Source organism: Mangifera indica, chromosome 5 (assembly GCF_011075055.1).
Source record: "Mangifera indica cultivar Alphonso chromosome 5, CATAS_Mindica_2.1, whole genome shotgun sequence".
NCBI lineage: Eukaryota > Viridiplantae > Streptophyta > Magnoliopsida > Sapindales > Anacardiaceae > Mangifera > Mangifera indica.
Genome location: NC_058141.1, coordinates 8,398,516 through 8,413,713, shown reverse-complemented (window position 1 = coordinate 8,413,713; position 15,198 = coordinate 8,398,516). Strand labels below are relative to the sequence as shown.

The window sequence follows — 15,198 nt, the reverse complement described above, 5'->3', positions numbered from 1 at the left end:
ATTCTACCCAATTTGCGGCCATAACTATATACTCAATGCTTTACGTATCCCACTTCCAAAAATTAGTAGTATTATTGATCCTTGACACTTCAAAAAAAATTTCAATCTTTGACATTCAACGTCACAAAAAAGCATCTATATTAAAATGGATGTTCATCAATAACAATCATGTGAGCTAAGACTTATTGAACCTACAACACCAACACCACATTCATTGAATCCACTAATACAATTATGTACATAAATATATTAATGTAAGCATCAAGTTAATGTAGTTTTACCTTGTTGTGCTAATATTTCGAGTTCATCTTCAACACATGGCCGCTAGATAAAGAGTTAGGAATCTCTATGTTGGAAGGCTTAAACACTAGCACTGCTTGTCCCTTTTGGACAACTTCTTTCTCCAATGCATCCTCCTTTCAAAACATTGAGAAATATGTCATGTTAAATGGGTAGCAACCCTAGTCTTTTACAATTTCAACCTCTTCTTGCAATTCTTGTGTACAACATATTTGATTCCCGACCAACACACCACTTCTTTGGAAAGCAGTCCCAAATAGCTTTTCTCTCTTGGTGGATGGAATAACAAGAGTTGTTACTTTTGTTGTTCCTTCATACCAAAACGTACATCAACTTCATCATCCAAAGCATCAAAATCTTCTATAAATTCCATGTCAACCTTGACATCTTCTATTACGCCACCTGGTGAAGGTGCTTCAATTTGTATTGCCTTTCCTTTCATAAAGGCATGAAAAGGTGTCATAATGCTATCACTGAATGCATGAGATGAAACATGACTTGCTCCGGATGAATCGAATATTCTTGAGTCCATTTTGTATATGAAAACTAGTGAAAATGAAAACAGTAAGACAAATTATGTATGTGAGCTTGTTTAAGAGACTTTAATATCATGCATGATTCAATTATATATGATGATGATAAATAAAAAAACTCCTACATCAAAGCTAAATTACATGAAAACTATTGTCATATCACTCATTAGAGGTAATACGTACACCATTGATCCATTTTGTAACAGAGTTCAAAATCAGATAGCTTGAACACCTTGTTTTATAATAGAGCAATGTTATGTATATATATTTTAAATATAAAAAATAGATACACAAATTATATGTAATCATGTTATTGGGTGTTACTTATCATTAATTTAAAATCGTTCAATCATATATGACATATTATATATACACCTATTTTGTCAACTCAAAATGTGTATACATAATTTGATTGTTTCCAATAAGCAAGTTAGATAGTGCCAAAGGTGAGCTTGGGAGTAAAAATTCGTAAAACTTACTTATTTCTTGCCACAGCTTTGCACTTGTTCTATCTCCAAGACAACGCAAAACTCAGAATTCAATGGACTCCGATTGCATACCAACATGCAAATCCTTTCTATTTTGCATTTCACTCCATTCTCATGCATATTTTATATTCATCTATAATAAGTGGAACAACAATGGAAAACTCTAGTACAAAACTGACTTCACTGAAACAAAACTAGACTAACTTAAAAAGAACACCAACCTAAAGTACCAAGCAAGAATCTCAAACTACACTTTATTCTGTTCAAGAAACTTGCATTCCACAACAGGTAAAGAATATAAGAACAACACTCAAGAGCTTGATTCAACAAGAAGATAAAGATGTTGGTTGATCATCTCGATACTAATTCTTCCTCGATTTCTCTTTTGGCTACAAAGTGGATTATGAGCTAGCTAACAAACTGTAGCTAACTCAGTTCCAACCCAAGGTTAGTTACTTATCAAATGAATACTTTTTTTTTTTTTCTAAAAGAAAAAATTAATTGATTCAGACTATGCCGTGAAAGGTTGACCGTATCATTTTAGATTAATAAATAATAGTAAAAGATGATGTTGAACAAAATCTATACCTTGAGATCTCCCATTACTTACTAGTAGTCTGGTTATCAATCACATCATTTTAAAACCTTTGTCAAATGTTACTATTATTAGCCAAAGTTATTCTTAAGATAATCAATGACTGTCCGAATTAGAAAATTTCAATGCAAAGAATAAATTATGATGTACCACGACCATGAGTTAAAGTGGAAATTGCATGCGTGTAAATGTAAATTGACTTGTCCCCTAAACTTTTTGCTGACCAAATTTAAACTTAAAAAGTTAACAACTGCCTTCATTAACATCCAAAGAATCAATCAATCAATCAATTATATACAATAAACAAATGGGTAGTGATGAAAAGTCAATTAGAAGCAGCTGTGTTGGTGATAACATCAGAAATGATGAGGAAATCCGAGAGAGGTGATTCCACAGTGAACAACAACCCTTGATGGGATGAAGAGTAAAAGAAGAAGGATATTAAAAAGAGGTAGTTAGGAGTGGGAATTGGTAGTGGGTTTGGAATAATAAAAGACAAAGAGAAAGAGAGGAGGTCAGGTCATCCACCAAAAGGCAGTTAAAAGAGTATACGAATAAAAGACTATGGCAATTGCATATCTACTAGAAAGATACACCTTCTACCACTTTTCTATGCAAAACTTCCTTTATTTACGCCCTTTCCCTTAACCCTCCCCACACGTCTCTTCAAGCGTTTTGATCACCAATTTATTTAAGGCCAAATCACTATTTCTTATCCAGGCTTGATGAAACTACAACTCACACCTTTAAATAAGTTTTTTTCCCAATTAATTTTAACACTTAAAAGGCTAGTTTATTATTATATGATTAATATCACGTATACTCTTTAATATTACAAACAATTAACACTTTTTAAAAAAAAAAAAATTTCCACTTTATTTTCATCTTACACTAAATATTGGTGCGATTTTGGGGGAGGAATATTATGGAACAATAATGGTAGGGTAATATTATTTTACTGCACGGGTACAATACAGTGAAAGCAGAGGAATCTATTCTGGGTGACGGAGAGGCGGTGTCTGTACGGGAACTTGATTTGGACGGCACAGAGAGATGGGGACAAAGCAGCCCATTAAATCCACGTAATCGACTGCTTGGTTGAGAAGAAAACAAAACAAATAAAGTTCGGGACTTCAGTCGCTCAAGTTAATGCCATGTGCATCTCAGTAAAATGCTTAAAGCTTATATCAGCCAAAGTCATTTCAATAAATAATGAAGTGGACTTACCCTTGCAAGGAAGCAGAGCTCTTGTGTTTGGTAGAGTAAAACTCGATTAGCGTCAATTCTGTAACCATAACCTAAAGCAAAAAGTCCGCAGCGGAATTTCCAAAACAAGTAGAATTTAAAAATAAAATTGAAAAGTAGAAAAAATCAAGTGAAGAAGAAACTAGACTCAATGGTTGGAACTAAGAGTAGATTTAAACCAAGTTAGTTTAACTTTGATTATTAGTTTGATTTGATTAAATTCAAAATAAATTGATATCGTTTAAATTTAAATTGAATTTGAGTCATAATTATTAAAATTATCAAATTTGAGTCACGAGAGCTGAGCTCATATTTGACTCAGGCTCTAAAAACATTTTTTTAATAATAAATAATATTTATTTTTTAAATTTATATTTTTAATTAAAAATAAAATAAATTAAAAATCGGTTAAAAATTTAAAAAATTATACTTATTTATAATAGGTAAAATAAAAAGTTAATATTCTTCTGGCTCAATGTGAGACATTATAAATTGGGTAAAATGTTTGTTTATAATGCGAGTGGAGCGGTTGTTGAAATACGCACATCTTTCTAATGTGAGTCTTTTGCTATTATATTTGAATAAATCTATTAGCAAAAGTTTATTATAAAAGAATAATGATACATATATATATATATATATATATATATATATATATATATTGTATATAATTTATATATATAGATAATGTGTTATTATATGATTGAATATTATTTTATCTTTAATTTAAAATTACTCAATTACATGATGACACGTCATCTGTATATATAAATTATATATCAAAAATATATACGTATAATTTTATTGATTATAAAAAAAGCACTCAGCTTAATTTCTAATCACATTTCAACTTCCTTTAATGGTTTCCATTAAGTTCTAGGTTGATTTTTCATATCAAGTCAAGCTCAATTATATGAAAATTTGTCAAGTTCAAGTCTATGCATGAGCTCGACTCCTTGAGTCAATCTGAACTCAAGCAACACCTAATTGCACACTTAATTGCTTATTAAAAAATTATGTCAAATATATTTATATTTATGTACTTTAAAAAAATATGATTTATGATTTGGTTCGGTTTAAAAATTGCTCAAGTCACAACCCAAACTGAAAACTGTTTTTCAAAAATATATCAATAAAAACCAAATTATTTTACAAATTAAACCAAATTAAACCGTAATTTTTAAGTGGTTTGATCCAGTTTTATAATTTGAATTAAATTATATATACCCTTGATGCAAAAGCAAAATGAAAATAATTTTTGTAACTCATATTATTACTTTGCCAAATTTTCTTCAAAATATCAATGTCATGATAATGAACAAAGGCTTTATGTTAATGGAATTTTTACAATCAAAATTTTCTAAACATGGAAAAATTACCTGAATAATATTATCTAAAAAAGAGTTTACATCTAAATGTACTTTCAAAATAAGGAGTAAATTACACTTTTTCACCCAATGTTTGGCTAAAAACACTCTTCCACTTCTACTCGTAGATGACATAAATGTTATTATCTCGTTCAAAATAAAACTTTATTTAAGAAGACTAACAATGTATAGGTAAAATAGTAATTTAATTTTTCATAAATTTTGAAAAAAAAATATTTATTTTTAAAATTAGACCCAAACATTTTAAACATGACTATGATGTCACTGATAGAGTTAAAAATATTACAATAACACCTCTTTCTAACTGAATTATAAACTGTATTTTGCAAATGTACATACAATATTTAAAACTTGTAAGTGGCAAATGGATATTTTCTCATTTCTTGTTTAAAAAATTACATATTTATCTCATATATCTTGCAAAAATCATTATGACCCTAATAATTTGTAATATGATATTTACACCCTTATGTTCAATTCTTTGGGGGCGTAATTGTTATTTTTGAAACTATCGAAGCACATATTTAAATTTTTAAATTTTCCAAAATACTCCCTAAATTTGTTTAATTTACAAAAAAACCCTTGAAAAATTTTCATTGACACTCTTAATTATTTTTAAAAATTAAGTTTTATTTTTTAAACATACGATTATATATTATTGGTATCTTAATCTAATTTTTGTTAATTTCAAATTATATGATAATTTTAAAAAAATAATAGAAATAAAATAATGATATTACTTTCTAACATTGTATTATTTTTTTTATTAACAAAGTCCGATTTTAGATGAAAAAATATTGCTTGTACGGTTTAAAAGGGCCAAAGGACAATTTCGCACCCAATTTTGGTAAAAAGACAAAGGTATACCCGTAGAAGTTGAACAACTCAAATACCCACCCAAAGTTTAGTCCATTACCATACACCCAATAATTTTTTATTAAGGTTAAGAATAAAATCATCATTTTATCAGTAATATTAAAATAATTAAAATTATATTTCATTTTTTCCTTTTAGTTTAAAAAACTAACAATTTTTCCCTAGGATTAAAGTTTAAAAAATTCATTTTTCCCTTAGGGTTTGATATGCCAAAATTCGATCACTTTCTTCATGAACAACAGTCATTCCCTCTGACATTTCTCTCCTGAAGGACAAAACCTTTGTCTAGATGATGAAAGACAATGCTTTGTTGTTCAGATCTAGAGGATGAACATCATCTTTTGTTGTCCCTAGGAGAAGAAAGATACATCGACAGAGATATGGTCGGGTCTAAGTTAGAAACTGACGATTGCAATGGTCGGAGAGGTGAAGAAAAAAAACATAAGGATTTGGTGGAGGGGAAAAATTATTTTTTAAAGTTGAGGTATGAGATAAAATACAATTTTCAAAACCTGATGAAGAAATGAGATAAAATTATATATATATTTTTATATTATTATTAAAATAATATTTTTACTCTTATATTTAATAACAATTTTAATGAAAGTTTTATGATAGATAAGTATTTGAATTTTTAAATTATTGTAAATATATTTTTAAGATTGGATTAAAATTTGAATAAAAAATAATTCTTTCACTATTTAAAAGTAAAAAAAACATAAATTTACTCTCCAAAATATTTACTTCTAAATATTTACAAGAACCAGGATAAAACTTTTTGCAGGACACATGTGAGGTGCAGCATGAAATTATAATTTTTTTCTCAAATTTTGAATGGCACGCGCGGAATTTTAGATTGTGAAATGGAGGGAAACTTTTATCGTGTTTAATTGTTCTTTTTAATCTGAAGTGAGTGAGATATTTGGCTTAGTGTGGTAGTAAGGCATGATGATTAATGTTATTGTTGTCAATGTCATCACCGTTTTCACATGCATGCGGACGGATGAAGTTTCAAGAATATGATTGGATACAAGTTTAAAGTCATGGTAAAATGCCGGGACCATCCCGCTTAAATTCCTAACACTCCCATGAGGTGAAATGCCGGGACAAATTATTATTTCCCGCTCAAAGTTTTTTGAAATAAAAAATTTTAACTTTTTAAATTTTAAAAAATCAAAATTTTCATAAAAATTGATTATTTTGTATTTTGATTAAATTAATAAAATTATTATTAATAATTAATATAAATATTAATTTATTGATGTATCATTAAAAAAATCAATATATCATTATTTTATTTTAATTAATTTTAAAATATTATATTTTAGTTATTCTTTTATAGATGTAATTATTATTTTTAGAACTATTAAAAGATGTATTAAAATTATAAAATTATTTAAAAAATTGTAAAACTTTTTTGAATTTTCAAAAATCTTTTAAAAACTTTATTCACATTTCTATTATTTTTAAAAATAATAGTTTGCCTTCCAAACTTTTGACAAGGAAAAATAAAAACAATAAAGAGAGAAAATAAAAATAAAAGGAAAAAAATAAAAAATAAAAGTAAAAATAGAGAAAATAGATTAATTTATACAAAATGACCTTCTTATTATTTTACTTAACATAATTCACTAACAAAAATAGATAATACGTGGAAATATGATTTTTTAAAATTTTAAAAATGATAATTTATTTTTTCGCAAACCACTTCCAACTTCGAAATTATGTTAATTACATTATTCTAATCCAACCATCGAAACATAAAAACAAGGCCAAAGGACTTATTCCCACCCAAAGTATACAACTTTCCCAAATTTTTATCATTTAATTTTGAAAAACTCATTTACCTATTTATGAATGGTTAAAATTAATGAAAACCTAACTCCATAAAACTTATATTTTTTTCCTCCTTAAATCCAAAAAACTAATAATTTTTCTTAAGGTCAAGTTTTAAAAAACAACATTTTTTCCCTTAAGATTTAGTTTTCAATTCTCGACAACATCTCCAGCATCATCATCGTTTGTCTCTTCCTCTAGATGTTTTTTCTTTTTTTGATGGTGTCTCTCTCAGCGAGCTACTCAAATAAAAAAGATGAAGAGCTTCATCAAAAAAACAAAACTCTTTGTCTTCCCAGAAAAAGACTACTCATTTTCTTTTGAAAAGATGGTGACGATTGTCTTCCCAGATAAAAAATCTCTTATCTTTATCGAGAAAGACGAAGAACTTCATCTTTTTTATTTGAATAGCCGATCAAAGAAGGAAGAGATGTCAAGAGAGATATTGTCAAAGAAAGAATAAACGTTAGGAGAAAGAGGCAACTAGAGATATCATCACAAATTGAAAACTAAACCCTATGAAAAAAAATATTATTTTTTAAAATTTGACATAGAGAAAAAATTATTAAGTTTTAAAATTTAGAGAAAAAAGATACAATCTTAATTTATTTTTAATATTATAAATAAAATTATGATTTTATTCTTAAATTTAATAAATTTAATTAGTTATAAATAAATTATTTTTAAAAATTAAAAGGTAAGGATTTAATAAATCAACATCCTATGGATGAAAACAACTCCTTTGGCCTATAAACAAAGCAAACTCTGCTATCAACAGGTAAAATTTTAGAATAAAACTTTTTGTTTTTCTCAATTTAAAATGATTTGATGGCTTGTGTGTTGACTTGTAGTTGCAGGCAGAGTATCAAAACGCAGAATAGTGAATCTTAGCTACAGTGAAAGCTCAGGACAGACATAAAATAAAAGCAAAGCAAGAAAAATCTAGTACGGCACCTGTAGCCAGAGAAGTTAGACGGTCCAGATTTAATTCTAAACTTGCTGTCTGACATGGCTGTTAAGGAGATTGGGATCTTCGGTAGTTTAAAAAGACAAGTCGGTTATTGGCCGTTGAAACGAAACTTTATTTAATATCTTTATCAATTTTCCAAATTACCCTTACATCTATCGTTATTTTGCTTGGATAATAGGGCCTGTTTGGTAAACTGATAATTTTCATACGGGGTTGATGATTTTATTTTTAATTAATTATAATCTTACATTTTTTTTCCAAGATATAATAATAAATCAACGAGAAAAGTATATTTTTGACATGACAAAATTTTCCAAGAATTAAAATGAAAGGCTCGTTTAAATTGTTATTTAAAAAAAAAAAAAAAAGGGGAGCTTTTGGGGAACAAAATCTAAGTGGGCCAGATAGAAAATCACCATTGATGTGATTAAAGGGAAATAGCTGGAAATTTTGCATGTATTTGGATACGTGATATGTTTTAGATTTCATTGTCGTTTTGTTCAACTTTCTGAGATCGTATGGAAGAATAATTAAGATGAAGATAGAAGGAAGACAAGTAGGTTTTGAAGTAGAAGAATGCAGCCAAAGGGATAGCATGTGCAGCAGTTAAAGCAAAAGCTAGCAACGTCCTAAATCGCTCTCAAAGGAATATCATGAACCACTGGTGGTGAATATCTTGGATATTTAGGTCCCCCCACTATTCAAATTGTTCAACGTTGATCAGTAAGGCGGCTGGCTAGTAACCTTGAAAACAACACAGGAAATTATAAATTTTTTTATGAAGATATGTCAAGCAAGTAGTAGTTTACTTAAATTAAAGAAATGTGGATTCAGTTGCGGCAGGCTTTTGGTTCAAATTGCCTTTGACCCTCTAGGGAGTGGCGCTATATGGGGAGTTGATTTGGGCAAACTAACCCACGCCTACACTACACCCTCGATTGGCTATTTGTGGGGTGGGGCTACACACAGCCTACTCCTTCTTCTGTGCCCTGCCCCTGCCCCTGCCCCTGCCCCTGCAAAGGAAATAACGACATCAGAAGGAGTAAAAATTTTCGTAAGGTTTTATTTATGTATTTGAGAAAAAAACAATTCAAAAGAAGACCAATCAATATTTGTACTCTTCTTCTTAGTTGGTTGCTGACAGATAAAATTAAACACTAATAGCGAGATTCTCGGTCCTATTATTTCGCCAATCAAATCAAAATCTATGCAGATTTTGTGTTGATTAAAATATGCAATAATGCTACACAACACATTGGTGGTTTAGTTTTATTTATATGCAAAACACTTAAAAGCCACGCCTCTTCATCACTGACACCTGTCTGAGTTTGTCTTCAACCGACTTGTCATTTGCCACATAAAACTTTTGGCTTCATAATTTAAATTTTTTATTTGAATTTAATGAGATTGTCCATCGCTCTTCCATCATTAGGTAGCTCTAACCCCTCGTGCAGTAAAACCTACCTGCTTTTGGGCTTTTCTTTTAAATTCTCGGCCAAATCACTATTTACCACCCAAGAATTCATGAAATAAAATGAAACTTCCTTGTTTTTTTAAAGGGCATTTGATAGAGAGTTATCTACGCTCAAAGATTATTTTGATAATCAATTTTTTATTATTTATATTATTTTATAAATAATAAGAGATTTTAATATTATTTTATTATTAATAATAATATAACAAGTAATAAAGAATGTTTGATTATTATCTCTATTTGTATTAAAATATTACTAAGATAATTTTAATTTTATTACAATTCTATTTTTACTTATTATTTTTTTAAAAACAAAATACTCTCACTTACAACCAATGTAACAAACAATATGAAAATTATTTAAAAAAATTTATACTCAAGAACAAATAATATAATAATTATTTATATTTGTTAATTTTAATGAGGGATATTATAAAAAATGGCCAAAATACCCCCCTCACTCAGTAAATTCGACTCGAAAAAGACTATTCGTGGCAAATAAATATTGAGTTGGGGGGGAAAGTTATTTTTTTGAAATTATAGGGGTGCTAGTAAGATTAGAAAATTACTGAAGGGGCAAGAGATAAATATTGGACCTGTTTGTTGTAGAAATTTTTCAGAGGGTAAATTGATATTTTTTCATACCTAGGGTTTCTCGACGTGTAGTTTTCGAATTTTATATCCATTTTTTTTGTTTTAGGGTTTTTCAATATATAGTTTTCGAAATTAAAATTTGTTTTTTTAATTTTTGTGTGTTTTGGCACATTTAACGATGTAATGACGTAATTTCAGCTCTATATTTTGATTTTTTCGTTTATAAGATATATCAATTTGTACTTTTTAGATTTCCAAATGATTTTTTAATTAGTGACATTCTTACATATTTTAACTAGTAGAGTTCGAATTTTAATTCTGTTTTTTTATTTTCGCTGTTTTAGGATAAATCGAGTCTTTTTTTGAGATTTTCTAACAATTTTTCGATTATTCACATTATATGACATTTCAACGTATAAAATTTGAATTTCATTTTCATTTTTTCAAATTTCGCCATTTTATGATATATCAATTCATATTTTTCAGATTTTTGAACGATTTTTCAATTGCTAATATTCTAGGGTATTTCAACATTTAGAATTCGAATTTCAGTTTAGTCTTTTTGAATTTCATCATTTTAGGATATATCGATTCGTATTTTGAAGATTTCTGAATGATTTTTCCATTATTGACATTTTATGGTATTTTAAAGTATAGAATTCGAATTTCAGTTTCATTTTTTTGATTTTCGTCCTTTCAGAATATATCGATTCGTATTTTCAAATTTTCGACTGATTTTTCTGTTGTTAACATTCTAGGGTATTTCAATGTATAGAATTCGAATTTTATTTTCGTTTTTTTAAATTTCAACATTTTAAGACGTATCGACTCATATTTTTTAGATTTTCGAATGATTTTTTGATTATTGACATTCTAGGGAATTTCAACATTTAGAATTCGAATTTTAATTCCGTTTTTTCGAATTTCACCGTTTTAGGATATATCGACTCATATTTTGAAGATTTTCAAATGATTTTTCGATTATTGACATTTTATGGTATTTGAAAGTATAGAATTCAAATTTCAGTTCTGTTTTTTTATTTTCTTTCTTTCAGGATACATCGATTTGTATTTTCAGATTTTTGATTGATTTTTTCATTATTAACATTCTAGGGTATTTCAACGTATAGAATTTGAATTTTATTTTTGTTTTTTTGAATTTTACTGTTTTAGGATATATCGACTCATGTTTGATAGTAACATTACTCAAATCACATATAAAATGAAATCAAATACATATCCATATATAATGACAGATAAAGTACATCGTACACATATGCACATACAATAAATATATACATAAGAACATATGAAAAATGATAAATAAACAACAAGCTAACTAAATGTACACCGTGAGCTACTCGATACACTGAAAATATAACTGCGACACTAAACGTCGACGTATAGAGGTAGACGACTCTCGGGGAAAATCGACACTCCGTGACAATGCCAAACACTCAAAAAATTGTAACATAAAAACGTCATAGTCACCGAAGCCCTCCCCCTACTGAGGGACATCTGTCGCTCGATATAATGCGGGGGATCACGTCGTGGAGTTTGCCCATAAGATATCCAGAAGCTCGTCGCCTCTAATAATGCGGGTATGAATGTCATGTATGATCGCATCTGCTGCTCTAGACACCTCATATTCCCTGAATATGATTCCTCCGAATTGTACACCGTAATCAATCACTCACGAAAATCTATAACCCCTGCCATCCAATGTGCGCAGTCGAAGTTTATAGGAATGTAAACCTATAAATAGTAACAAAATACAATTGATTATAAACTAATTCAACGTAAAATGTTATGAAAATACATATATACTATACCTTATCGACTATCCCCCATGGTTTGTAAAACAACCCCGGGGTGTATGCTGCCTCAACCATCCTCGTGAAAACTACTAAAAACTCAAACTCCTCATATGGTGTGGTCTGCCAACTCTTCCAGGTCATCTCAATATGGCCTCCGAAGAATGTGTGACAGTTATCCAACGTTGTGAAATAGTCACATGGTGGTCATCCTGGTGCCGACGTAATATAGCTAAAAAGGAATCTACGTGCTAAAATGGTATAAACAACTTCAAATGTGTTAGTTATTTTCAAATATAGCAAACTTTTAACCGAATTTTATAGTATAGACAACTTACATCGTTGATTAGCCACTGACGCAAATCTAGCACAAGCAGCTAAAAACTGTCCTTCGACTTTGACCAGATGAAGTAAACCTCATGCACGTCGAAAGCCGCAGCTTTGGTGTACCACGTGAGGAAAGATTCTTCATGCTCCGAGGTAGTGGATGGAATGATTCTGAGTTACCGTTTTGGCCTCCCTCTGAGTGGATTTGTATATGAGGTGCAAACTAGTGGACCTTTTCGAACGATCCGATCGTGTGTTGTACGAATCATCTGCAAGTTTCAAGAAACTAATAATTCGTTATTTCATCCTACGTAACAATTAAACATTAATCAATTAATGTTACCTTCTCCATGTATGCGAGAGGAGGTTTGGTTAGAGAATCCTGAATGAGGGTCAAGTCCACCGTGTGTGCTCCCTCAACGGATTGCATGATTGTAATTTTGTATATTCGAGACCAATATATATGAATATTTATATACTAATTTTAAATACTCGATATCTCAATCTATATGGCCTTAGAAACGTTCTCCTGGAAGTTCTCCTTCAGTGAACTAATGCCCACTATCCTTTTACTCGAGCTCAGGATATCAGCAAGTAACCATAGTCGCTCGTCTTGAAAAAGAGACAAAACATTATTAAATAAACATTATAATTAGGAAGACACCTCGATCAATGACATTTCTTAAAAAAACATTACCTCGACTTATGGGGAAAGTGTTCGAGGAGAACCCTCAATTGATAATATCTTAATACGGGTTCCCTACATGCATGAAAAGGACAAAATGGTAAATGATATGTATATATAAAATATAATAGTTACAATAATTTTCATACCTCACGTGGATGATCTGAAGCAATCGGAGATCCATCCGAAAGACCTTCATGAGGAAGACCTTATAAGAATATATAAAAAGGATTAATCGATAACAAAACAATTATAAAAATAAAGTTTCATCGATAAGTGACATAACCCTTCTGTTGATTACCCTAAGGTAATAGTAATAATAACTTAATCAGTGACATTTCACTCGATAACAATATTATAATATAATAACAACATTTAACATAACTTTATGAAATTACATACGGACTTCATGTGGCTGATGAGATGGTATTGTGGTATCAATGAGGGAGGTCATCCCGATATCGTCATTCATCTCTTATACAAATACAATTATAGTTATCAGAATAATAACGAAATACAATTTTTATAAGTAATAAATTAGAAGTGGTTTGACAACCTGAATGACGGGGGCTAGACATTAGCGAGTGACGATGTCCTCTAAACGAGTCATACGATCTTATAATTGAGCCACATCATCGCGTAATTGAGTCATATGTAAATCCACATCGTCGCGTAATCGAGTCATCTGTGAAGACATATCGTCATGAAAACTCGAAATCTCACACAAAATCATAGCACCCCAGTGCGCCAATGTAGCATCTAATATGAAAATACGGGGTGATACGGAGGGGGGACACTCCTCGGTGGCATGATAGGTAGTATGATCCTTTACTCCTGGATGGTCTGCGGTCAATGGGCTCTGAACTACAGGGGAAAATAGAGGCTGCTCTATAATAGGAGGCTGAATAGGCTCTTCATGTGTTTCAAAAGTCTCGATAGGTACATCTGAATGTCTTGAGGCTGGAGAAGCCCCGCCTCCTATCGCAAAAGGAACTGAAAATGATGAGGAGGAATTAGCATTAGGTAAACCGGTGTACTCATGAATCTCAGCAAACCATGGTAAACCCTCCTCCATTGGTGATGGACAAAAGGGGAATGTGGCATCCTCCTAATGATGAAGATATATAAGTCATTGCGAATCTCAACATTCAATAAATTAATCGAATTATTAATTAACGAGTACATACCAGATCACTAGTGAAAATACGACCTATATGAGTCCAACTAGGGACGTCCCACGTACGCCATCTAAACATCCGTGGGGACACATAGATATCAGTAAGGTTGATCCAATCGTATAACGTGTCCAAAGTCTCATATATCCAATACTGCAATATAATCATTTACGAATTAAATATATCAATTCTAATTTTTGCCAATTAATATACATAATCAATAAATTAAAACTAACCTGAAATGTGAAATGAAATCCGTAGAGGTCGTATTTACGTATTTTAGGCATTCGTCTGAAGCACATTCTATCACTCGTCTGTGATATAGACTCGTACGTCATCTGCCACATGATAATGCCCTATGGGTATGAATTAAACCTATCTAGATGATCAACTAACTGTAAATAGTCTGAAGACACTTTCTTTCGTTAATCATTCCCCAACAAAACTATGTGAAGAACATACAGTAAGACCATCTTGACGGCATCAATATCGTCATCCCCCCATGGCCTCGACAAGAAGACACGCTCTAAATCATGATATTGCACCTTCGGACAACCTCGAAAGTACATATCTCTGATCCTATGTTCGGAGGAGTGAGGAATACATGAAGAGATATCAGTGCGTCGGCTAAACGAAAGGCCCGTCACTAGAGCAAACTCAAACGGGCTAAATCTCACATCAACCTCGCTAACCCTAAACCAAAACTTGTCTTTGACAGAGGGCCGACGTAGTTGTCGTAGTAGAAATGCATGAACCGATATCTTAAAGAATTTAGTTTCAGGTAAACGAAGGAGATACCAGAAACATGTTCTCTCAAATAGGTGTAGTTGATCTGGGGTCAATGTAGACGTAATCCTAGATAATATAGTACGTTGTGCATGACGTATCAGATCTACCC

General features: G+C 30.5%; 1 long non-coding RNA gene across 1 annotated transcript; it reads right to left on the bottom strand.

Moving 5' to 3' along the window:
• Window positions 1–88: 88 nt before the first annotated feature.
• Window positions 89–1,721, bottom strand: LOC123217691. The gene is made up of 2 exons (XR_006502519.1): window positions 1,313–1,721; window positions 89–846 (listed from the first exon to the last, which is right to left on the bottom strand). It is a non-coding gene; the product is annotated as an uncharacterized LOC123217691 (long non-coding RNA).
• Window positions 1,722–15,198: the final 13,477 nt, after the last annotated feature.